This window comes from Megascapheus bottae, chromosome 8 (assembly GCF_031878675.1).
Source record: "Megascapheus bottae isolate mThoBot1 chromosome 8, mThoBot2.hap1, whole genome shotgun sequence".
Classification (NCBI taxonomy): Eukaryota; Metazoa; Chordata; class Mammalia; order Rodentia; family Geomyidae; genus Megascapheus; species Megascapheus bottae.
Genome location: NC_143516.1, coordinates 34397169 through 34421991, shown reverse-complemented (window position 1 = coordinate 34421991; position 24823 = coordinate 34397169). Strand labels below are relative to the sequence as shown.

General features: G+C 56.5%; 1 long non-coding RNA gene and 1 pseudogene across 1 annotated transcript; one reads left to right on the top strand and one right to left on the bottom strand.

Moving 5' to 3' along the window:
* Nucleotides 1-637: 637 nt before the first annotated feature.
* LOC150059774 (uncharacterized) lies at nucleotides 638-3332 on the bottom strand. Its single transcript, XR_016536407.1, has 3 exons — nucleotides 3191-3332; nucleotides 1420-1467; nucleotides 638-737 (listed from the first exon to the last, which is right to left on the bottom strand). It is a non-coding gene; the product is annotated as an uncharacterized LOC150059774 (long non-coding RNA).
* A 2549-nt stretch (nucleotides 3333-5881) lies between these two features.
* On the top strand, nucleotides 5882-6237 carry LOC150059773 (A-kinase-interacting protein 1 pseudogene; annotated as a pseudogene).
* Nucleotides 6238-24823: the final 18586 nt, after the last annotated feature.

The following is a 24823-nucleotide window of genomic DNA, read 5'->3' as shown; positions in this document are numbered from 1 at the left end:
CCATTCGCTAGATGATTCTAACACCTCTGCATATGTGGAAATCCTCTCTTAAACTAACACAGTATTCAGCCTGTTTGAGAATATATTAAATACTATATTTTATAAGTAAGTAGCAAATGGTATCATACCACCTTTTAATCATGGATGACTAATGAAATGTTCATCAATCAAATTTTAACTACCAAGTTTGTACACATAAACAAATAAATAAACATAGAAGAAAATGGAAAAGGGGTTTAAACAGTTGTATATACAAAAGAAACATATCACAGGCCATTTACTACCTCTTTTTAAAAGGCTGGAACATCACAGGGATTAATTTTCTCAGAAACAGCCTCAATCAAGAATGTGCTATTTGTCTTGAATATCTAGTGAGTAGATTTGATGACACAGAGACTAGATGGTATGTAAAGCAAGCCATTTCTTAATTTAAGAGAAATCATTGCAGCTGTAACATGGTACATTTACTTAAGTCTTCTAGAAATACTAGGTCAACATCTCCCACCCTGACTGGGGATCCATAACCTTGGTGAATCTGATTACACAGATATTACAAACCTCATTGTGCATAAACAAGGGACTTTAAGCATACCCTAATTTCTAATGTAAACAAATGTTACTTCCCTGCTGTCACATGTTAAGCATTTCTGTGTCCTGGTTTTGCAGAATCTTCAGGGCTCCTCAGGGCAGAAACATCTTCCTTGTGACAGCAACATTCAATCTACATGCGCAATTACCTATGAAAGGAGCAGGAATTCCACAATAAGTAACTGTTAAAACAGATCTTTGGGGGTGTGGCTCAAGTAATAGGGGATTTTCCCATGAACTAAACATTCAACTCTAATGACCAGTAACAGAAAGGGAGAGTGGGAAGGAAAGAAAAACAAAATTCCCTAGAAAGAACACAACAGGAAATAAGGAAATATACAACTTACTTACACTGAGGGGAGTAATGGCAGAAGAGAAGACAGGGGGGAAATATTTCTGTGTACCTTTGAAGTTTAAAGCGTTAGGACAAAATGAATAGACATCCAATGAAAAGCAAGTAGACATCAACTGCATACCTCATACAAGCACACAAGCTTCCCAGGCAGAGGATATTTAATCTCTGCAGGAAGCAGGAAGATGCAGTAAGGTAATATTTGTCAGGCCAAATAGCATTTGCTGTCCCTTGGTTATCTCATATTGTTACAATATTTCACCTTGTTATCTGATATATTTTATATATGCTTAATTGGTTATTTGAAATTGGACAGGGAAATCAAAACGAGTGGAGGAAGGGGGAGAGGGAAATGGGGACCATGTCATGAGAAAGGGTATCAATGTTTGTGAAGTAATGCACCTTCCTATCCAGTGAATATAATGTAACCTTTCTATTATTACAATAAAAAATATATGGAAAAAAAGAACAAAACTAACCAGTCCATGGATCTCACAACAGCTCAGTAGTCATAAGCAGTGATGAATCTGAGAAAAACCACATACAATGTTTATGCAATGAGTTTCTACAAGGAAACAATTTGAAAACATATTAAATTCTACTTTGGTTTTCTATTAGTGAGTAGACATAAAGTACGGTTAGTAGAGTAAGAACAAATAAGGAGTGTATAAAGTTTATAAATCTCACATTTTAATTTTTTAATAATTTTTATTGTGATTAATAGAAGGGTTACATTATATTCACCAGATAGAAGGTGCATTACTTCACAAACATTGATACCCTTTCTCATAACATGGTCCCCATTTCCATCCAACCCTCCCCCCACTTGTCTTGATTTTCCCCCTTCCCTATCCAATTTCAAATAACCAATAAAGCACATATAAAACATATCAGATAACAGGGTGAAATATTGTAACAATATGAGATAACCAAAGGATTGCAAAAGAGATGAGCGATAACATAATACATTAAGGACAACAATCACTCATTATATGGCTTTTGTTTCCTTATCCAGGAGGTCTTACATTTAGTGTCATACTATTTGGCCTAATGTCTCTAGATTTTGTTCTACTGTAAATCTTTGCTAGGAGACCCCAAGATTTGTACTGATTATGACAAATGAGGGAGACTATTGGGCCTATGTTCCATTGAGTCTGGATTACTTCACTTAATATGATTTTCTCTAAGGTTTTCCATTTCCTTATAAATAGGGTGATGTCATTCTTTCTGACCGCAGCATAGAATTCCATTGTGTATAAATACCACATCTTGTTGATCCACTCATCAACTGAGGGACATAGGGTTGTTTCCATATCTTTGCTATGGTAAATAGTGCTGCAATGAACATCATTGTGCTAGTGGATTTAGTATGCCCTTCTTTCTGGATGGTTGGATAAATGCCAAGTAGTGGAATTGCTGGGTCATAGGGGAGCTCTATGTTTAGTCTTTTGAGGAACTGCCATACTGCTTTCCATAGTGGTTGAATGAGTTTGGACTCCCATGAAAAGTATAGTAGTGATCCCTCCTGGCCACATCCCCTCCAGCATCTGTTGTTATTAGTTTTCTTCATCCTGGCCATTTGAACTGGAGTGAGGTGGAATCTTAGGAATAGGAGACACACTAGGCCTCCTTGGCACAGGTCGAAACTTTCTCAATTAGGAAAACACAAAAAATCAGAGAAAGGCTCGATAACTGGGACTGCATTAAACTGCAGAGCTTCTGTATGGCAAATGACATAGATAGGAAGCCTACAGAATGGGAGAAGATCCTCACTAACCATACAATGAACAAAGGCCTCATACCTAAAATATATCAACAGCTTAAAAATTGAATCACTCCAAAACTCATCTCCAAAGAAACAACCATCCCATTAAAAGATGGACCAAAGACTTAAAGAGAGTCTTCTCTGAAGAAGAAACAAAAATGGCCTATAGACACATGAAAAATGCTCAACATCTCTGGTCATAAAAGAAATGCAAATCAAATCTCACATTTTTAATATCATAATTTTAAATACATACCATTTGTAGATTTCAAAATTTCCATACAAATCACAATTAAGTTTTTTAATGTTAGGACACCCATCACTTTATCACTAAATATACTGACAAAAATATACTATTGAAGAAAAGGAAGATTCAAATGTTGCATTAATTACACTGAAGTAAAATAAAATAAAATTCCTTTCAAATAAATTCATTGAATCTGAAAAAAAAACAATTTGTCCAGTAATTCCCTAAAAAAACATACCTCAGCAGGTCTGCCTCCTTTCGGGAATGAAATGTTTACTTATGAAGCTCAGGGATCAAAGACAGATATCCATCAGGATCTATTTATTGTGGTTGAGAGGAGGAAAGTTATGATAAAGAACTAGATATAACAGGAAGATGGAAAAACGAAGAAACTGAGCTTGTCAGCCCACTAACAAATTCAGAACAGGATACAGACATCTGCAGACACTCAAAGATATCTTTTGCTGTCTTCTAAAGTACCCCAGCATTATACAAACAACCAGGTATTAGAACCATGCAGGGAATGGGTCCTAGTGCTTCAAATATACTACAGGGTTAGGGAGGTAGAGAAGTCCAGTCTTCTAAATTATAATGAGGAATAAATAAGCAAAACGAAACATCAACAAGGACATAAGGTAGAATCCTTAAAAGGGGATCTAGTGGTTACCTTCTTATTTCCCAAGATCTCTGACAAGTCAAGAGTAAAATGGGTACAGTAAGATAAACACAGGTGGGAATCAAAAAATCAGGAAACTTAGCATCTAATCATACCACTGGAAAATAGGAGGGTCTTGATTACTACAAAAAAAAAACAGAGAAGTATACGTGAAATTTTAGAACAATCAAAACAACTTCGTCAAATAGCCTGCAAGAAAATTACTTTTATGGCAAACCATATTTATATACAAACTCGTATGGGCACTACATGATCTGCGAGGAATTCTGCTCAGGAAGTAGAATAACATAAACACACACCATCTAAGATAAAATTCACTTTAGAACTATACAAATTACAAAATGACTGAAGAGATGGTGCAATAACCTCCTTAAGTTACTTCTCCTTCCACAAGCAAAGGTCTATTGAGCTTTATTACATGGTGTCGTTAAAACTTGGGCATGGACACACAACAGTATACTATAGACTGACTTGACACTTTGAAGAATTACTTTCATTCAAATACACATATCATTTCAGTAAGGGGAAAACACCACAGGACTTGGAAACATGCTATGACATTGACAAGGAATGCAACTGATCATTAACAATTAGTAGTATTTTTTTAAACATTTTCTGCCCAATTACACATAGTCCACCAAAGTCAAAAAAGTTTCATGTACTTACAAACAAACTTATAAAAAATACTCCCCAAAATTTTCCAGGAATACCATTCTAGATACTCTTCATTGGCTTCAATTGTATTAGTCTAATGAAGATAACAAATTAAAATATTTAACATAACAATGAAAGAAAATATTTTTAAAATCATTCCTGTTGAAGAAATTATAACAGGCAAAACAACAAGGAGAGTACTCAGGTCACATGAAAAAGATAGATGCTACAAAATTTTCATTTGGTAGGATGGGACACTCACTTGAAGAGAGGTCAGGAGTTACAGAATCAATACTAAGTAAAAAATTTTCCTGCTTGAAAAATATGCTGGCAGCAGAACTGTCAATGACATATACAATACACACAACACAAAATGTACAAACCTTGTAAAATAAAAAGGAATCTTAATAAAAATATTAACGCTATTAGTCCCATTCAGTTTTGTCCAAAAATCATTTGTTCATAGAAAAATGTTAGAATTCAAAAGCAGGTTTTTAAATACAAACACCCACTTAAAATGAAGCCATCAGTGACTCTGTATAATATATTTCCATTATACTCAAAAACAGCAAAAAAAACCACTTGTGCAGAATACATCAATAATTAAATTAGCTTTAACATGACACTCAACTGAGTCAGCAATATGGTAATATAAGAATGATGTAAATATCTTCATTAGGTATAAAATTAAATAAAGGAAATATGAAAGAAGAAGCTTTTCATAAATTGAGCCATGCTAATGAGGTTTAAAAAAAATAACAGTATGACATGACATACACAAAATACTTAATAGATGTGAGGAATTAAGACAGCAAGTCCAACTGCAAGCTTCAAAGATGAATAAAAGAACTGCAGTAGTTTCCAGGCTAGGAGTTGTTTATAGAATCTAAAAACTGTTGGCGATCACATCACCATTAATAACTTTTACTTCAACAATACATCTTTCTTCAGATTCAATTGATAATATACATCATCAAGGTAAAAATTACATAATTCCAAAATGTGTGTGTGTGTGGAGGGGAAATTGTTACCCTCACAAAATCCTCATTTTTTAGGGATGAAAATATAGAAACTAATGGCCCAAATCCCAGGTACTATTCAAGAAGTCTGTATCTATTCCATGGCTTAGCAGCATCCTAAGAATATGACAGATAAAGTCACCAACAGCCTGCAAGGAAACAGTCGACATTATACTATATGAGTAACACTACATCAGACCAGAAAGAATTTAGCAATGTACTTTAAAGCAATACAGAAGAAAACAAAATCAGGAACAGAAAAGGATTTTTACAAAAAATGAATAAACAAAGCCAGTGCAGGTCACAGAGAGGTCAAGATTTAGGAATTCGTTTTTTTAATTTTTAAGGTGATCCAGAGCTTGTTATTACAAGATTATGGACCATGAAATTACAAAGGCCAGGATATTAGGTCCAGAAATTGAATACCATGTATATGAGGCTGATTCACGAGTACTCAATATATGAGATAAAGGTATGTCTGTAAGAAAAAATGAAATGGTGTTTGGGGAAATCAGGTATAGATAAAGTGGGATACTGAGGACGCCGGAGGCATTCGCGAAGCGGAGCTGGCCGAAGAGAAGAAAGGCAACCATCCCTTAGTGCTTCCTTCAGAACAATGGCTGAATTCATGGACTATGCTTCACGTCAGTGTGGGAAATATTATTCATCTAAGACAGAGGAAGGAGGGGCAACACATGTTTTCCGTTATCACAGAGGGAAGTTGGAGCTGCACCTGTGCACAGATTTACACCATGGTCAGGCTGAGGACATCTCTAAGGACCTCTACATAGAAGTATATCCAGGTATCTATTCTGTCACTGTGGGCTCAAATGCCTTAACCAAGAAGACTCATGTGGTAGCAGTTGATTCAGGACAAAGTGTGGACTTGATCCTCCCTGTGTGATGCTGCCATCCACATCATACTTTTTTTTTAAACAAAACAACAAGAGTAAATCCACCATATGATTCTCATCATGATGACATATGAGGCCTGCTTTTAGGGCTGACTGTGGAGGGTCAGCCTTCCTGGGACTTGGAGTCTGTTTTGGTGCCCATTTTCACCTGAGAGTGTAGGGTTCCCCTATCCACATTTGCCTGGAAGCAATAATGTAATAATGCTGTCTGAAGACTTTTTACTGCTGGCTTTCCAAGTAAAGGCTAATTATGATAATAAAAGGACAAATTTGGAAACAGAATTTATTTTTATTAGTATATAAAACAAAACACAGAAGTTGGGAATGTGTCCTAGTGGTAGACCTTGCCTAGCATGCATTAAGCCCTGAGTTTGACTCCTCAGTACCACATACACAGAAAAAGCAAGAAGTGGTACTATGGCTTAAATGGTGGAGCACTAGCCTGAGAGAGCTCAAGGACAGTACCCAGGCCTTGAGTTCAAGCCCCAGGACTGAAAAAAAAGTGACCCAGCTGTTTCTGAAAGATTACCGAGAGGCTAAAGACACATGTGCCAAAGCCTCATCAGGCCACCTGCTCCTGGGCCCCTCCTCTGCTCCATCTTCCAGGAGGCCTTAATGGAGTGAAGACACTGCTGCTTCCTGTGACCTGTGCTCTATGCTCTGCTTCCCTCCACTAAAGGTCTTGTCAGCCTCTCTTTGTAATCCCTCCTCAGGTATTTACCATTATTATCATTTAACTTCTTGTAATAAAAATAATGCAGAAATTCTTTAAAAAAGTGGGATTCTTCCAATTAATAAAACTATAGTAAAATGAGAAGATGAGTAAATTACACACAAAAGCAGGAAAACCAGTGTTTTCAAAGACTAACAGATGGAGGTTAAACACTTATTTCTTCAATAGTATAATGACCTTTAAAGAGGGACAAGAAAACCCTTAAAAGAGGGAACAAACAAGTATAGTCAAAACTTCAATCTCTCTTGTGTTCAGTAGTGGGCATAGGCCATAAAACAAGGACAGGACAGGAAGAACAAATGCATTTTTATGAAATAGTACAACTTTAGCTCAATAGTAAGAAAATACTAAACTCAATACTAAACAAAGGAACTCAGTGGGATTTGAGGAAATAGGTGCAAAAAGGTGGAAATTCACATAGAGACAATGATGGAACAGGATGCAAAAAAAAAGGCCAAAGAGAGAGGAACAGAAACAGTGTAAGGAAATACATCCAGCAATTTTAAAACAAAAAAGCTTTTAGAAATATGGGAAGACATATGGAGGAATGGGCAGTCAAAGAAATCAAGGCCTAATTATACCAACCTACAAGGTAGACATAACTTCATACCAAAGATAGGGAGATGCTGTCAAAAGAGATGAGAAGAAGGGACAAGCAAACACATTTCAGAGTCCAGTAAAACAAAGTATATGAAGGAGTACACTGGAAAAAAGGTGAATACAATAAAAGCACTTAAATTAAGCAACTTGGAAGGAAAGAACCCTGATGGGAATAAAAATCAGCAACGAGGCAAAAGACAGAGAAAGAGCAGAGGAAAAGAAAGAAGTCTACGTAACAGGGATACCAGATGAATCTATGGTAATGCAAATAAAGGCCAACAGAAAGAGAAAACAAACCAGAAACACAAAAAATGAAAACCAACAAAACAAAAAAACAGAAGTAAAAATTATAAAGTAAGCAAAAAACATAGAACGGAATAGACCAAAAGCCACATACAAAAGCACTCAAAGAGGAAGAAGATGAACCAAAGAGAATAAGCAAGGAAAAACCTAAGTGTAAGAGAAAAAAGACAACGAAAGGATGTAGCATGCAATATAGACATATTCTATGACAGAATAAGGACCCAAACAAATAAGGCAAGACTGATCATAGTTTAAGGAGAAAAGTAGACACAACAATAAAGTAGGGTCAAAAAACTGAAAATACATTGAAAAAAGTGACCATTGAAAGGGATAAAAAGAAACATAAGGCATGCTTTAGTCCCAATGCAAAAAGGAAGGGGTAGAGAAGAAGAAATATGCCAGTTAAAAGTGAACATAGAACAACAACAGGAAACAGAAAAGGGATGTTTAACATAGGGAAAAATACAGGAGAGTAAAAAGTATACAGACTACAGAAAGAAGTGAGAAAGAGATCAGAGTTTGGCCAATGATAGGAATTACATAGAATGAACAAAGACCCAGGTTGAATTTCTCAGTAAAGTACAGATAGAAAAGGATGATATGGTAATATGCCACACAGGTAGAATACAGGTGCTGTGGAAAGCCCAAGTACAGAGATCAGACTGTGAGGTGAAGACACAAAATACATTAAAAAAAAACAACAACACTAACAACAACAAAGAAATAAATAAAACAGGAAGAACAGCAAAATGCAAAGGTGAAGTACATAAATACGTTGATGGAGAAATTAAGGCAATAAAAAAGTGGTCATGTTGCAGAGCTAGAGAAGACATCTAAATGGCCAGATGGATGAGGACACAATTTACAGAAAAAATGAAGGAGCACAGAGGGGCAAGAAGGGGGATGAGGAGAGCCCACAAAAGGAGGTGATGCAAGAAGCAGGAAAGAGTCATGATGGAAGGAAAAGAGGACAGACCAGGGGGCAAGGAAGCTGCCCACAAAAAACGCACAACTCCACGAAGACCAGGCCAGGCTGTCTGGCCAAGGACAAACATTCAGGATGGGGTATTGGCCTGACTCAGAGTAAGGTGATGGAAGAAGGCATCAACTGGGTCAAGCGATTGATGTTGGGTGGCAAGATGGCCAATGGACACGAGTGAGCTTCGGCAGTCACAGAGCAGGCCATGAAGACCTGGCACAAGATTGTGACCTAAAAGCCCGAAACAGGAATGGGGGTTGGAGCCAGTCCCGCCATTGAGAGGCAGGGAGGGGACACGGGGGATGAGCAGAGGGAGGAAGGATGTCAGGGGAAGGACAGCAGGTAGGAGGGGATACAAGAAGGGGCAGGGGGTGGAGGGACAGTACGACACAGGAGAGCAGGAGGCAGGAATGGGACAGAGGATGTTGGCACAAGCAGAGTTCCCCGGAAGGCTAATGGCCAGCAACAAAGGGCAGGCAGGGTGACCGAGGCCAGGACAGCCCTTCGGGATGGGGTCCTTGCGTGGGGCAGGAGGGAAACTGGATAGAACCCAGGCAAAGAGGCGACAAAAGAAGAAATAGAGAGGCAAGAGGGAAGGAAGAGAGGACGGCACAAGGAGCCAGGTGGGCGGGCCAGCCACAGCCAAGGCCCTGAAGGGCGGGCAGCGCTTTCTGACCGAGGACACCCTTTCGGGACAGGGTCCTGGCCTGTCCCAGGGTTGGGTGCCAAGGTGGGGCCGCAGGGGAGGGGCAGGAGTGGAAAGGACGGCCCAAGAAATGACAGCAGAGACAGACGGGTTTGGTGCAAGCGGGGTACACTGGAAGGCCACCCAGCAGGTGACAAAGGCAACCAGGGTGACCTGGGGCAGGACATCCCGTCAGGACAGGGATCAGGCCCTTGTGTGGGGCAGGAGGGACACTGAGGAGGACCCAAGCAAGAGGACGCAAAAAGCAGGTACGAGGCGTTAGGAAGAGAGGAAGGCGCTAGGACGCAGGGAAGTGGCCCGAGCACTGCCCCCAGGCCGGGAATGCCATGCCAGGATGTCTGGCCAAGGACATCCTTTGAGACGGGGTCCAGGCCTTTACGTGGGACAGGAGAGACAGTGGAAAGAACCTTCGTGAGGAGGCAATGCAACGGTCAGGAGAGAGGCAAGAGGGAAGGAAGAGAGGAGGATGCAAGGAGGGAGGGTGGCTGCCAGGCCCGAGCCTAAGTGCTGAAGGATGGGACAGGCTGTCTGGGCCAGGCCAGGACAGCCCTTCAGAATGGGGTCCTGGCCCACCCATGGGGCAGGAGGGACAGCGGGGAAAACCCGCGCAAGGAGGCGACGCAAGAAGAAGATGCGAGAATTCAAGGAAAGAAGACAGGACGGCGCAAGGATGCAAGGAGGACACCCGGGCACTGCCCACGGCCAAAAAGTCCAGGCCGGGCTGTCTGGCCAAGGACACCCTTTCGGGATGGGGTCCTGGACTGACTCAGGATAAGGGGATGTGTTCGGCACAACTGTGGGGTCAGTGACCGCCTGTGAGGTTAGTGACTGTGACTGTGGGGTCAGTGACCTTGGACCCACACAATTGTGTACACAAGGAAGTAGTTCTTATCATGATTGCTTTAAGCAATGTCAATCAGTTATTCTCATGATAACTTTAAGCAATGTCAATCACATCTTATCAAGATGACTTTGGGCAATGTTTATAGCTTCTCATTTATCCTATTTCTGACATGATTAGTATTTTGTATGAATGTAGCCTTTGGCAGTTCCCTAGTTTTAAGAAGAGTATTTAAGGTGGGAACTTGAGCTCACAACCTACTTGGGCTGTAGTTCTCCTGAACCCCATCTGTTTGTCTCTCTTATATTTGTGCCAACTCCCAGCCCCCTATTTGAGGAATCCGAATCTGCGAAACCTGGTTTCCTGCCGGCTGGCTCCAGCAGGGATGGAAGAGGGCATTACCTGGATCAAACTGTTAATGTGCGGGTGGCAAGACAGGCAATGGAGGTGAGTGAGTTTCCACAACCACAGAGCTCGCCATGAAGACCTGGCACAAGGCTGTGACCAAAGGGCCCCAAGCCGGGATGGGGATATTGGCGAGCCCCGCCATTGAGTGGCAGGGAGGGGGAGCGAGGGACTGGGCAGGGGGAGGAAGGAGGTCAGGGGAAAGAGAAGGAAGGGAGGAAAAGCAGGGGAGGGGTAGGGGGTCGGAGGGACGGCAGGACACAGAAGAGCAGGAGGCAGGTTTGGGGGGGAGGATGTCGGCACAAAGAGAGGTCCCAGGAAGGCCAAGGGCAGGCCACAGAGGACGGGCAGGGTGACCTGGGCCAAGACAGCCCTTCGGGACAGGGTCCTGGCCTTTGCGTGAGGCAGGAGGGACAATAGAGAGAACCGGTGCAAGGAGGCGACTCAAGGACTCACGAGAGAGCAAGAGGGAAGGAAGAGAAGACAGCACAAGGAGGGAGGGTGGATGCCAGGCCTGAGTCGAGGCACTGAAGGCTGGGCCAGGCTGTCTGGTCCAGGCTAGGCCAGGACACCCCTTCAGAATAGGGTCCTGGCCTCTCACGGGATTGGGGGCCTGGTGGGAAGCACCAGGGGAGGGAGCAGGAGAAAGGGATGGGGCACAAGATGTCCACGCAAGCAGAGTTCCCCAGAGGGCCTCAGGGCCAGGCACAGGGACCTGGGGCAGGACAACCCTTCGGGATGGGGTCCTGGCCCTTGCCTGGGGCAGGAGGAACAGTGCAGAGAACCCGCGCAAGGAGGCGACGAAAAGATGCAGTAGAGAGGCAAGAGGGAAGGAGGAGAGGAAGGCGCAAGGACGCAGGGGGGTCGCCAGGGGACTGTCCACGGCCATGAAGGCCAGGGGGACTCTCTGGGCCAGGCCAGGCCAGGACACCCTTTCGGGATGGGGTCCTGGCCTCTCATGGAACTGGGGGGCTAGGGGGGAAGCACGGAGGGGGGCGGAGGGAGCAGGAGGCAGGGTTGTGGCAGAGGATGTCGCTGGAAGCAGAGTCTGGCCAAGCACGACCTTTCGTGATGGGGTCCTGGACTAACTCAAGCCAAGGAGAAGGAAGAGGGCATCACCGGGGTCAAGATGTTGATGTGCGGGTGGCAAGATGGCCAGTGGAGGCGAGTGAGCCTCCGCAGCCACAGAGCAGGCCATGAAGACCTGGCACAAGGCTGTGACCAAAAGCCCCAAACCGGGATGGGGGTCCTGGCCAGGCCCGCCTTTGGGTAACAGGGAGGGGGTGCGAGGGACTGGGCAGGGAAAGGAAGGATGTCAGGGAAAGGGCAGCAGGTAGGGAGGGAAGGCAGGGGAAGGCCAGGGGTTAGGAGGGAGGGAAGGACACAAGAGAGCGGGAGGCAGGGTCAGCGGAAGCAGAGTTCAACGGAAGGCCACCGGGCCGCCCACAGAGGCAAGGCATGGGGACCTGGGCCAGAAAAGCCCTTCGGGACGGGGTCATGGGCCTTGCGTGGGCAGGAGGGACAGTGCAGGGAACCCGCACAAGGAGACGACACAAAGACGCACAAGAGAGGCAAGAGGAAGGAAGACAGGACAGCGCGAGGACGCAGGGGGGTCGCCCGGGCACTGCCCTCGGCCATGAAGGCCGGGACGGGATGGCTGGGCCAGGCCAGGCCAGGACACCCTTTCGGGATGGGGTCCTGGCCTCTCACAGGATTGGGAGCCTGGGGGGAAGCATGGGGGGGCGGAGGGAGCAGGAGGCAGGGTTGGGGTAGAGGATTTCGGTGCGAGAGGAGTTCCCCTGAAGGCCACCGGGACAGCTACAGAGGCCGGGGATGTGGACTTGGGCCAGGACAGCCCTTCGGGAGGGGGTCCTGGCCCTTGCGTGGGGCAGGAGGGACAGTGCAGAGAACCCGCGCAAGTAGGCGACGCAAAGACGCACGAGAGAGGCATGAGGAAAGGGAGGACAGCAGAAGGACGCAGGGGGGTTCACCCGGGCATTGCCCACGGCCTTGAAGGCCGGGACGGGATGTCTGGGACAGGCCAGGCCAGGAACCCCTTTCAGGACGGGGTCCTGGCCTCTCACGGGATTGAAGGGTTGGAGGGAAACACGGGTGGGGGGGCAGAGGGAGCAGGAGGCAGAGCTGTGGTAGAGGATGTCAGCGCAAGCAGAGTCTGGCCAAGGATGCCCTTTCGGGATGGGGTCCTGGAGTGACTCAAGCCAAGGGGACGGACGAGTGCATCACCGGGGTCAATCTGTTGATGTGCGGGTGGCAAGATGGCCAGTGGAGGCGAGTGAGCCTCCGCAGCCACAGAGCAGGCCATAAAGACCTGGCACAAGGCTGTGACCAAAAGCCCCAAACCGGGATGGAGGTCCTGGATAGTCCCGCCTTTGGGGGGCAGGGAGGGGGTGCGAGGGACTGGGCAGGGACAGGAAGGATGTCAGGGAAGGGCAGCAGGTAGGGAGGGGAGGCCGGGGAGGGGCAGGGGGTTAGGAGGGAGGGCAGGACCCAAGAGAGCAGGAGGCAGGGTCAGCACAAGCAGAGTTCCCCGGATTGCCACCGGGCCGGTCACAGAGGCCGGGCACGGGGACCTGGGCCAGGACAGCCCTTCGGGACGGGGTCCTGGCCCTTGCGTGGGGCAGGAGGGACAGTGCAGAGAACCCGCGCAAGGAGGCGATGCAAAGATGCACGTGAGAGGCAAGAGGGAAGGAAGCGAGGACGGCGCAAGGACTCAGGGGGGAGGCCTGGGCGCTGCCCTCGGCGATGAAGGCCGGGCCGGGCTTTCCGGGCCAGGACAGGCCTGGACACCCTTTCGGGACGGGGTCCTGGACTCTCACTGGATTCAGGTTGGGGGGATACACGGGGAGAGGCGGAGGGAGCAGTAGGCAGGGCTGGGGTAGAGGATGTGAGCGTGAGAGGAGTTCCCCTGGAGGCCACCGGGCGGCCACAGAGGCCGGGCACGGGGACCTGGGCCAGGACAGCCCTTCGGGACGGGGTCCTGGCCCTTGCGTGGGGCAGGAGGGACAGTGCAGAGAACCCGCGCGAGGAGGCGACGCAAAGACGCACGAGAGAGGCAAGAGGGAAGGAAGAGAGGACGGCGCAAGGACGCAGGGGGGTGGCCCGGGCACGGCCCTCGGCCATGAAGGCCGGGCCGGGCTGTTTGGGCCAGCCCAGGCCAGGACACCCTTTCGGGACGGGGTCCTGGCCTCTCACTGGATTGGGGGGTTGCGGGGAAACACAGGGGGAGGCGGAGGGAGCAGGAGGCAGGGCAGGGCAGGGCAGGGCAGGGCAGGGCAGGGGTAGGGCAGGGCAGGGCAGGGCAGGGCAGGGGTAGGGCAGGGCAGGGCAGGGCAGGGTTAGAGGATGTCGGCGCGAGAGGAGTTCCCCTGGAGGCCACCGGCCGGCCACACAGGCCGGGCACCGGGACCTGGGCCAGGACAGCCCTTCGGGACGGGGTCCTGGCCCTTGCGTGGGGCAGGAGGGACAGTGCAGAGAACCCGCGCAAGGAGGCGACGCAAAGACGCACGAGAGAGGCAAGAGGGAAGGAAGAGAGGACGGCGCAAGGACGCAGGGGGGTGGCCCGGGCACGGCCCTCGGCCATGAAGGCCGGGCCGGGCTGTTTGGGCCAGCCCAGGCCAGGACACCCTTTCGGGACGGGGTCCTGGCCTCTCACTGGATTGGGCGGTTGCGTGGAAACACAAGGGGAGGCGGAGGGAGCAGGAGGCAGGGAAGGGCAGGGCAGGGCAGGGCAGGGCAGGGGTAGGGCAGGGCAGGGCAGGGCAGGGCAGGGGTAGAGGATGTCGGCGCGAGAGGAGTTCCCCTGGAGGCCACCGGCCGGCCACACAGGCCGGGCACCGGGACCTGGGCCAGGACAGCCCTTCGGGACGGGGTCCTGGCCCTTGCGTGGGGCAGGAGGGACAGTGCAGAGAACCCGCGCAAGGAGGCGACGCAAAGACGCACGAGAGAGGCAAGAGGGAAGGAAGAGAGGACGGCGCAAGGACGCAGGGGGGTGGCCCGGGCACGGCCCTCGGCCATGAAGGCCGGGCCGGGCTGTTTGGGCCAGCCCAGGCCAGGACACCCTTTCGGGACGGGGTCCTGGCCTCTCACTGGATTGGGGGGTTGCGGGGAAGCACAGGGGGAGGCGGAGGGTAGGGCAGGGCAGGGCAGGGCAGGGGTAGGGGTAGAGGATGTCGGCACAAGCAGAGTCTGGCCAAGGACGCCCTTTCGGGATGGGGTCCTGGACTGACTCAAGCCAAGGGGACAGACGAGGGCATCACCGGGGTCAAGCTTTTGATGTGCGGGTGGCAAGATGGCCAGTGGAGGCGAGTGAGCCTCCGCAGCCACAGAGCAGGCCATGAAGACCTGGCACAAGGCTGTGACCAAAAGCCCCAAACCGGGATCGGGGTCCTGGCCAGTCCCGCCTTTGGGTGGAAGGGAGGGGGTGCGAGGGACTGGGCAGGGACAGGAAGGATGTCAGGGGAAGGGCAGCAGGTAGTGAGGGGAGGCCGGGGAGGGGCAGGGGGTTAGGAGGGAGGGAAGGACACAAGAGAGCGGGAGGCAGGGTCAGCGCAAGCAGAGTTCCCAGGAAGGCCACCGGTCGGGCCACAGAGGCCGGGCACGGGGACCTGGGCCAGGACAGCCCTTCGGGACGGGGTCCTGGCCTCTCACTGGATTGGGGGGTTGCGGGGAAACACAGGGGGAGGCGGAGAGTAGGGCAGGGCAGGGCAGGGCAGGGGTAGGGCAGGGTAGGGCAGGGCAGGGCAGGGGTAGAGGATGTCGGCGCGAGAGGAGTTCCCCTGGAGGCCACCGGCCGGCCACAGAGGCCGGGCACGGGGACCTGGGCCAGGACAGCCCTTCGGGACGGGGTCCTGGCCCTTGCGTGGGGCAGGAGGGACAGTGCAGAGAACCCGCGCGAGGAGGCGACGCAAAGACGCACGAGAGAGGCAAGAGGGAAGGAAGAGAGGACGGCGCAAGGACGCAGGGGGGTGGCCCGGGCACGGCCCTCGGCCATGAAGGCCGGGCCGGGCTGTTTGGGCCAGCCCAGGCCAGGACACCCTTTCGGGACGGGGTCCTGGCCTCTCACTGGATTGGGGGGTTGCGGGGAAACACAGGGGGAGGCGGAGGGAGCAGGAGGCAGGGCAGGGCAGGGCAGGGCAGGGCAGGGCAGGGCAGGGCAGGGGTAGGGCAGGGCAGGGCAGGGCAGGGCAGGGGTAGGGCAGGGCAGGGCAGGGCAGGGTTAGAGGATGTCGGCGCGAGAGGAGTTCCCCTGGAGGCCACCGGCCGGCCACACAGGCCGGGCACCGGGACCTGGGCCAGGACAGCCCTTCGGGACGGGGTCCTGGCCCTTGCGTGGGGCAGGAGGGACAGTGCAGAGAACCCGCGCAAGGAGGCGACGCAAAGACGCACGAGAGAGGCAAGAGGGAAGGAAGAGAGGACGGCGCAAGGACGCAGGGGGGTGGCCCGGGCACGGCCCTCGGCCATGAAGGCCGGGCCGGGCTGTTTGGGCCAGCCCAGGCCAGGACACCCTTTCGGGACGGGGTCCTGGCCTCTCACTGGATTGGGCGGTTGCGTGGAAACACAAGGGGAGGCGGAGGGAGCAGGAGGCAGGGAAGGGCAGGGCAGGGCAGGGCAGGGCAGGGGTAGGGCAGGGTAGGGCAGGGCAGGGCAGGGGTAGAGGATGTCGGCGCGAGAGGAGTTCCCCTGGAGGCCACCGGCCGGCCACAGAGGCCGGGCACCGGGACCTGGGCCAGGACAGCCCTTCGGGACGGGGTCCTGGCCCTTGCGTGGGGCAGGAGGGACAGTGCAGAGAACCCGCGCAAGGAGGCGACGCAAAGACGCACGAGAGAGGCAAGAGGGAAGGAAGAGAGGACGGCGCAAGGACGCAGGGGGGTGGCCCGGGCACGGCCCTCGGCCATGAAGGCCGGGCCGGGCTGTTTGGGCCAGCCCAGGCCAGGACACCCTTTCGGGACGGGGTCCTGGCCTCTCACTGGATTGGGGGGTTGCGGGGAAGCACAGGGGGAGGCGGAGGGTAGGGCAGGGCAGGGCAGGGCAGGGGTAGGGGTAGAGGATGTCGGCACAAGCAGAGTCTGGCCAAGGACGCCCTTTCGGGATGGGGTCCTGGACTGACTCAAGCCAAGGGGACAGACGAGGGCATCACCGGGGTCAAGCTTTTGATGTGCGGGTGGCAAGATGGCCAGTGGAGGCGAGTGAGCCTCCGCAGCCACAGAGCAGGCCATGAAGACCTGGCACAAGGCTGTGACCAAAAGCCCCAAACCGGGATCGGGGTCCTGGCCAGTCCCGCCTTTGGGTGGAAGGGAGGGGGTGCGAGGGACTGGGCAGGGACAGGAAGGATGTCAGGGGAAGGGCAGCAGGTAGTGAGGGGAGGCCGGGGAGGGGCAGGGGGTTAGGAGGGAGGGAAGGACACAAGAGAGCGGGAGGCAGGGTCAGCGCAAGCAGAGTTCCCAGGAAGGCCACCGGTCGGGCCACAGAGGCCGGGCACGGGGACCTGGGCCAGGACAGCCCTTCGGGACGGGGTCCTGGCCTCTCACTGGATTGGGGGGTTGGGGGGAAACACAGGGGGAGGCGGAGAGTAGGGCAGGGCAGGGCAGGGCAGGGGTAGGGCAGGGCAGGGCAGGGCAGGGCAGGGGTAGAGGATGTCGGCGCGAGAGGAGTTCCCCTGGAGGCCACCGGCCGGCCACAGAGGCCGGGCACGGGGACCTGGGCCAGGACAGCCCTTCGGGACGGGGTCCTGGCCCTTGCGTGGGGCAGGAGGGACAGTGCAGAGAACCCGCGCGAGGAGGCGACGCAAAGACGCACGAGAAAGGCAAGAGGGAAGGAAGAGAGGACGGCGCAAGGACGCAGGGGGGTGGCCCGGGCACGGCCCTCGGCCATGAAGGCCGGGCCGGGCTGTTTGGGCCAGCCCAGGCCAGGACACCCTTTCGGGACGGGGTCCTGGCCTCTCACTGGATTGGGGGGTTGCGGGGAAACACAGGGGGAGGCGGAGGGAGCAGGAGGCAGGGCAGGGCAGGGCAGGGCAGGGCAGGGCAGGGGTAGGGCAGGGCAGGGCAGGGCAGGGCAGGGGTAGGGCAGGGCAGGGCAGGGCAGGGTTAGAGGATGTCGGCGCGAGAGGAGTTCCCCTGGAGGCCACCGGCCGGCCACACAGGCCGGGCACCGGGACCTGGGCCAGGACAGCCCTTCGGGACGGGGTCCTGGCCCTTGCGTGGGGCAGGAGGGACAGTGCAGAGAACCCGCGCAAGGAGGCGACGCAAAGACGCACGAGAGAGGCAAGAGGGAAGGAAGAGAGGACGGCGCAAGGACGCAGGGGGGTGGCCCGGGCACGGCCCTCGGCCATGAAGGCCGGGCCGGGCTGTTTGGGCCAGCCCAGGCCAGGACACCCTTTCGGGACGGGGTCCTGGCCTCTCACTGGATTGGGCGGTTGCGTGGAAACACAAGGGGAGGCGGAGGGAGCAGGAGGCAGGGAAGGGCAGGGCAGGGCAGGGCAGGGCAGGGGTAGGGCAGGGCAGGGCAGGGCAGGGCAGGGGTAGAGGATGTCGGCGCGAGAGGAGTTCCCCTGGAGGCCACCGGCCGGCCACAGAGGCCGGGCACCGGGACCTGGGCCAGGACAGCCCTTCGGGACGGGGTCCTGGCCCTTGCGTGGGGCAGGAGGGACAGTGCAGAGAACCCGCGCAAGGAGGCGACGCAAAGACGCACGAGAGAGGCAAGAGGGAAGGAAGAGAGGACGGCGCAAGGACGCAGGGGGGTGGCCCGGGCACGGCCCTCGGCCATGAAGGCCGGGCCGGGCTGTTTGGGCCAGCCCAGGCCAGGACACCCTTTCGGGACGGGGTCCTGGCCTCTCACTGGATTGGGGGGTTGCGGGGAAGCACAGGGGGAGGCGGAGGGTAGGGCAGGGCAGGGCAGGGCAGGGGTAGGGGTAGAGGATGTCGGCACAAGCAGAGTCTGGCCAAGGACGCCCTTTCGGGATGGGGTCCTGGACTGACTCAAGCCAAGGGGACAGACGAGGGCATCACCGGGGACAAGCTTTTGATGTGCGGGTGGCAAGATGGCCAGTGGAGGCGAGTGAGCCTCCGCAGCCACAGAGCAGGCCATGAAGACCTGGCACAAGGCTGTGACCAAAAGCCCCAAACCGGGATCGGGGTCCTGGCCAGTCCCGCCTTTGGGTGGAAGGGAGGGGGTGCGAGGGACTGGGCAGGGACAGGAAGGATGTCAGGGGAAGGGCAGCAGGTAGTGAGGGGAGGCCGGGGAGGGGCAGGGGGTTAGGAGGGAGGGAAGGACACAAGAGAGCGGGAGGCAGGGTCAGCGCAAGCAGAGTTCCCAGGAAGGCCACCGGTCGGGCCACAGAGGCCGGGCACGGGGACCTGGGCCAGGACAGCCCTTCGGGACGAGGTCCTGGCCTCTCACTGGATTGGGGGGTTGCGGGGAAACACAGGGGGAGGCGGAGAGTAGGGCAGGGCAGGGCAGGGCAGGGGTAGGGCAGGGCAGGGCAGGGCAGGGCAGGGGTAGAGGATGTCGGCGCGAGAGGAGTTCCCCTGGAGGCCACCGGCCGGCCACAGAGGCCGGGCACGGGGACCTGGGCCAGGACAGCCCTTCGGGACGGGGTCCTGGCCCTTGCGTGGGGCAGGAGGGACAGTGCAGAGAACCCGCGCGAGGAGGCGACGCAAAGACGCACGAGAGAGGCAAGAGGGAAGGAAGAGAGGACGGCGCAAGGACGCAGGGGGGTGGCCCGGGCACGGCCCTCGGCCATGAAGGCCGGGCCGGGCTGTTTGGGCCAGCCCAGGCCAGGACACCCTTTCGGGACGGGGTCCTGGCCTCTCACTGGATTGGGGGGTTGCGGGGAAACACAGGGGGAGGCGGAGGGAGCAGGAGGCAGGGCAGGGCAGGGCAGGGCAGGGCAGGGCAGGGCAGGGGTAGGGCAGGGCAGGGCAGGGCAGGGCAGGGCAGGGGTAGAGGATGTCGGCGCGAGAGGAGTTCCCCTGGAGGCCACCGGCCGGCCACAGAGGCCGGGCACCGGGACCTGGGCCAGGACAGCCCTTCGGGACGGGGTCCTGGCCCTTGCGTGGGGCAGGAGGGACAGTGCAGAGAACCCGCGCAAGGAGGCGACGCAAAGACACACGACAGATGCAAGAGGGAAGGAAGAGAGGACGGCGCAAGGACGCAGGGGGGTGGCCCGGGCACGGCCCTCGGCCATGAAGGCCGGGCCGGGCTGTTTTGGCCAGCCCAGGCCAGGACACCCTTTCGGGACGGGGTCCTGGCCTCTCACTGGATTGGGGGGTTGCGGGGAAGCACAGGGGGAGGCGGAGGGTAGGGCAGGGCAGGGCAGGGCAGGGGTAGGGGTAGAGGATGTCGGCACAAGCAGAGTCTGGCCAAGGACGCCCTTTCGGGATGGGGTCCTGGACTGACTCAAGCCAAGGGGACAGACGAGGGCATCACCGGGGTCAAGCTTTTGATGTGCGGGTGGCAAGATGGCCAGTGGAGGCGAGTGAGCCTCCGCAGCCACAGAGCAGGCCATGAAGACCTGGCACAAGGCTGTGACCAAAAGCCCCAAACCGGGATCGGGGTCCTGGCCAGTCCCGCCTTTGGGTGGAAGGGAGGGGGTGCGAGGGACTGGGCAGGGACAGGAAGGATGTCAGGGGAAGGGCAGCAGGTAGTGAGGGGAGGCCGGGGAGGGGCAGGGGGTTAGGAGGGAGGGAAGGACACAAGAGAGCGGGAGGCAGGGTCAGCGCAAGCAGAGTTCCCCTGGAGGCCACCGGCCGGCCACAGAGGCCGGGCACGGGGACCTGGGCCAGGACAGCCCTTCGGGACGGGGTCCTGGCCCTTGCGTGGGGCAGGAGGGACAGTGCAGAGAACCCGTGCAAGGAGGCGACGCAAAGACGCACGAGAGATGCAAGAGGGAAGGAAGAGAGGACGGCGCAAGGACGCAGGGGGGTGGCCCGGGCACGGCCCTCGGCCATGAAGGCCGGGCCGGGCTGTTTGGGCCAGCCCAGGCCAGGACACCCTTTCGGGACGGGGTCCTGGCCTCTCACTGGATTGGGGGGTTGCGGGGAAACACAGGGGGAGGCGGAGGGAGCACGAGGCAGGGCAGGGCAGGGCAGGGCAGGGGTAGGGCAGGGCAGGGCAGGGCAGGGGTAGAGGATGTCGGCGCGAGAGGAGTTCCCCTGGAGGCCACCGGCCGGCCACAGAGGCCGGGCACCGGGACCTGGGCCAGGACAGCCCTTCGGGACGGGGTCCTGGCCCTTGCGTGGGGCAGGAGGGACAGTGCAGAGAACCCGCGCAAGGAGGCGACGCAAAGACGCACGAGAGAGGCAAGAGGGAAGGAAGAGAGGACGGCGCAAGGACGCAGGGTGGTGGCCCGGGCACGGCCCTCGGCCATGAAGGCCGGGCCGGGCTGTTTGGTCCAGCCCAGGCCAGGACACCCTTTCGGGACGGGGTCCTGGCCTCTCACTGGATTGGGCGGTTGCGTGGAAACACAAGGGGAGGCGGAGGGAGCAGGAGGCAGGGAAGGGCAGGGCAGGGCAGGGCAGGGCAGGGGTAGGGCAGGGCAGGGCAGGGCAGGGCAGGGGTAGAGGATGTCGGCGCGAGAGGAGTTCCCCTGGAGGCCACCGGCCGGCCACAGAGGCTGGGCACGGGGACCTGGGCCAGGACAGCCCTTCGGGACGGGGTCCTGGCCCTTGCGTGGGGCAGGAGGGACAGTGCAGAGAACCCGCGCGAGGAGGCGACGCAAAGACGCACGAGAGAGGCAAGAGGGAAGGAAGAGAGGACGGCGCAAGGACGCAGGGGGGTGGCCCGGGCACGGCCCTCGGCCATGAAGGCCGGGCCGGGCTGTTTGGGCCAGCCCAGGCCAGGACACCCTTTCGGGACGGGGTCCTGGCCTCTCACTGGATTGGGGGGTTGCGGGGAAACACAGGGGGAGGCGGAGGGAGCAGGAGGCAGGGCAGGGCAGGGCAGGGCAGGGCAGGGCAGGGGTAGGGCAGGGCAGGGCAGGGCAGGGCAGGGGTAGGGCAAGGCAGGGCAGGGCAGGGTTAGAGGATGTCGGCGCGAGAGGAGTTCCCATGGAGGCCACCGGCCGGCCACACAGGCCGGGCACCGGGACCTGGGCCAGGACAGCCCTTCGGGACGGGGTCCTGGCCCTTGCGTGGGGCAGGAGGGACAGTGCAGAGAACCCGCGCAAGGAGGCGACGCAAAGACGCACGAGAGAGGCAAGAGGGAAGGAAGAGAGGACGGCGCAAGGACGCAGGGGGGTGGCCCGGGCACGGCCCTCGGCCATGAAGGCCGGGCCGGGCTGTTTGGGCCAGCCCAGGCCAGGACACCCTTTCGGGACGGGGTCCTGGCCTCTCACTGGATTGGGCGGTTGCGGGGAAACACAGGGGGAGGCGGAGGGAGCACGAGGCAGGGCAGGGCAGGGCAGGGCAGGGCAGGGCAGGGGTAGGGCAGGGCAGGGCAGGGCAGGGGTAGAGGATGTCGGCGCAAGAGGAGTTCCCCTGGAGGCCACCGGCCGGCCACAGAGGCCGGGCACGGGGACCTGGGCCAGGACAGCCCTTCGGGACGGGGTCCTGGCCCTTGCGTGGGGCAGGAGGGACAGTGCAGAGAACCCGTGCAAGGAGGCGACGCAAAGACGCACGAGAGATGCAAGAGGGAAGGAAGAGAGGACGGCGCAAGGACGCAGGGGGGTGGCCCGGGCACGGCCCTCGGCCATGAAGGCCGGGCCGGGCTGTTTGGGCCAGCCCAGGCCAGGACACCCTTTCGGGACGGGGTCCTGGCCTCTCACTGGATTGGGGGGTTGCGGGGAAACACAGGGGGAGGCGGAGGGAGCAGGAGGTAGGGAAGGGCAGGGCAGGGCAGGGCTGGGCAGGGGTAGGGCAGGGCAGGGCAGGGCAGGGGTAGAGGATGTCGGCGCGAGAGGAGTTCCCCTGGAGGCCACCGGCCGGCCACAGAGGCCGGGCACGGGGACCTGGGCCAGGACAGCCCTTTGGCACGGGGTCCTGGCCCTTGCGTGGGGCAGGAGGGACAGTGCAGAGAACCCGCGCAAGGAGGCGACGCAAAGACGCACGAGAGAGGCAAGAGGGAAGGAAGAGAGGACGGCGCAAGGACGCAGGGGGGTGGCCCGGGCACGGCCCTCGGCCATGAAGGCCGGGCCGGGCTGTTGGGCCAGCCCAGGCCAGGACACCCTTTCGGGACGGGGTCCTGGCCTCTCACTGGATTGAGGGGTTGCGGGGAAACACAGGGGGAGGCGGAGGGAGCACGAGGCAGGGCAGGGCAGGGCAGGGCAGGGGTAGGGCAGGGCAGGGCAGGGCAGGGGTAGAGGATGTCGGCGCGAGAGGAGTTCCCCTGGAGGCCACCGGCCGGCCACAGAGGACGGGCACCGGGACCTGGGCCAGGACAGCCCTTCGGGACGGGGTCCTGGCCCTTGCGTGGGGCAGGAGGGACAGTGCAGAGAACCCGCGCAAGGAGGCGACGCAAAGACGCACGAGAGAGGCAAGAGGGAAGGAAGAGAGGACGGCGCAAGGACGCAGGGTGGTGGCCCGGGCACGGCCCTCGGCCATGAAGGCCGGGCCGGGCTGTTTGGTCCAGCCCAGGCCAGGACACCCTTTCGGGACGGGGTCCTGGCCTCTCACTGGATTGGGCGGTTGCGTGGAAACACAAGGGGAGGCGGAGGGAGCAGGAGGCAGGGAAGGGCAGGGCAGGGCAGGGCAGGGCAGGGGTAGGGCAGGGCAGGGCAGGGCAGGGCAGGGGTAGAGGATGTCGGCGCGAGAGGAGTTCCCCTGGAGGCCACCGGCCGGCCACAGAGGCTGGGCACGGGGACCTGGGCCAGGACAGCCCTTCGGGACGGGGTCCTGGCCCTTGCGTGGGGCAGGAGGGACAGTGCAGAGAACCCGCGCAAGGAGGCGACGCAAAGACGCACGAGAGAGGCAAGAGGGAAGGAAGAGAGGACGGCGCAAGGACGCAGGGTGGTGGCCCGGGCACGGCCCTCGGCCATGAAGGCCGGGCCGGGCTGTTTGGTCCAGCCCAGGCCAGGACACCCTTTCGGGACGGGGTCCTGGCCTCTCACTGGATTGGGCGGTTGCGTGGAAACACAAGGGGAGGCGGAGGGAGCAGGAGGCAGGGAAGGGCAGGGCAGGGCAGGGCAGGGCAGGGGTAGGGCAGGGCAGGGCAGGGCAGGGCAGGGGTAGAGGATGTCGGCGCGAGAGGAGTTCCCCTGGAGGCCACCGGCCGGCCACAGAGGCTGGGCACGGGGACCTGGGCCAGGACAGCCCTTCGGGACGGGGTCCTGGCCCTTGCGTGGGGCAGGAGGGACAGTGCAGAGAACCCGCGCAAGGAGGCGACGCAAAGACGCACGAGAGAGGCAAGAGGGAAGGAAGAGAGGACGGCGCAAGGACGCAGGGTGGTGGCCCGGGCACGGCCCTCGGCCATGAAGGCCGGGCCGGGCTGTTTGGTCCAGCCCAGGCCAGGACACCCTTTCGGGACGGGGTCCTGGCCTCTCACTGGATTGGGCGGTTGCGTGGAAACACAAGGGGAGGCGGAGGGAGCAGGAGGCAGGGAAGGGCAGGGCAGGGCAGGGCAGGGCAGGGGTAGGGCAGGGCAGGGCAGGGCAGGGCAGGGGTAGAGGATGTCGGCGCGAGAGGAGTTCCCCTGGAGGCCACCGGCCGGCCACAGAGGCTGGGCACGGGGACCTGGGCCAGGACAGCCCTTCGGGACGGGGTCCTGGCCCTTGCGTGGGGCAGGAGGGACAGTGCAGAGAACCCGCGCGAGGAGGCGACGCAAAGACGCACGAGAGAGGCAAGAGGGAAGGAAGAGAGGACGGCGCAAGGACGCAGGGGGGTGGCCCGGGCACGGCCCTCGGCCATGAAGGCCGGGCCGGGCTGTTTGGGCCAGCCCAGGCCAGGACACCCTTTCGGGACGGGGTCCTGGCCTCTCACTGGATTGGGGGGTTGCGGGGAAACACAGGGGGAGGCGGAGGGAGCAGGAGGCAGGGCAGGGCAGGGCAGGGCAGGGCAGGGCAGGGGTAGGGCAGGGCAGGGCAGGGCAG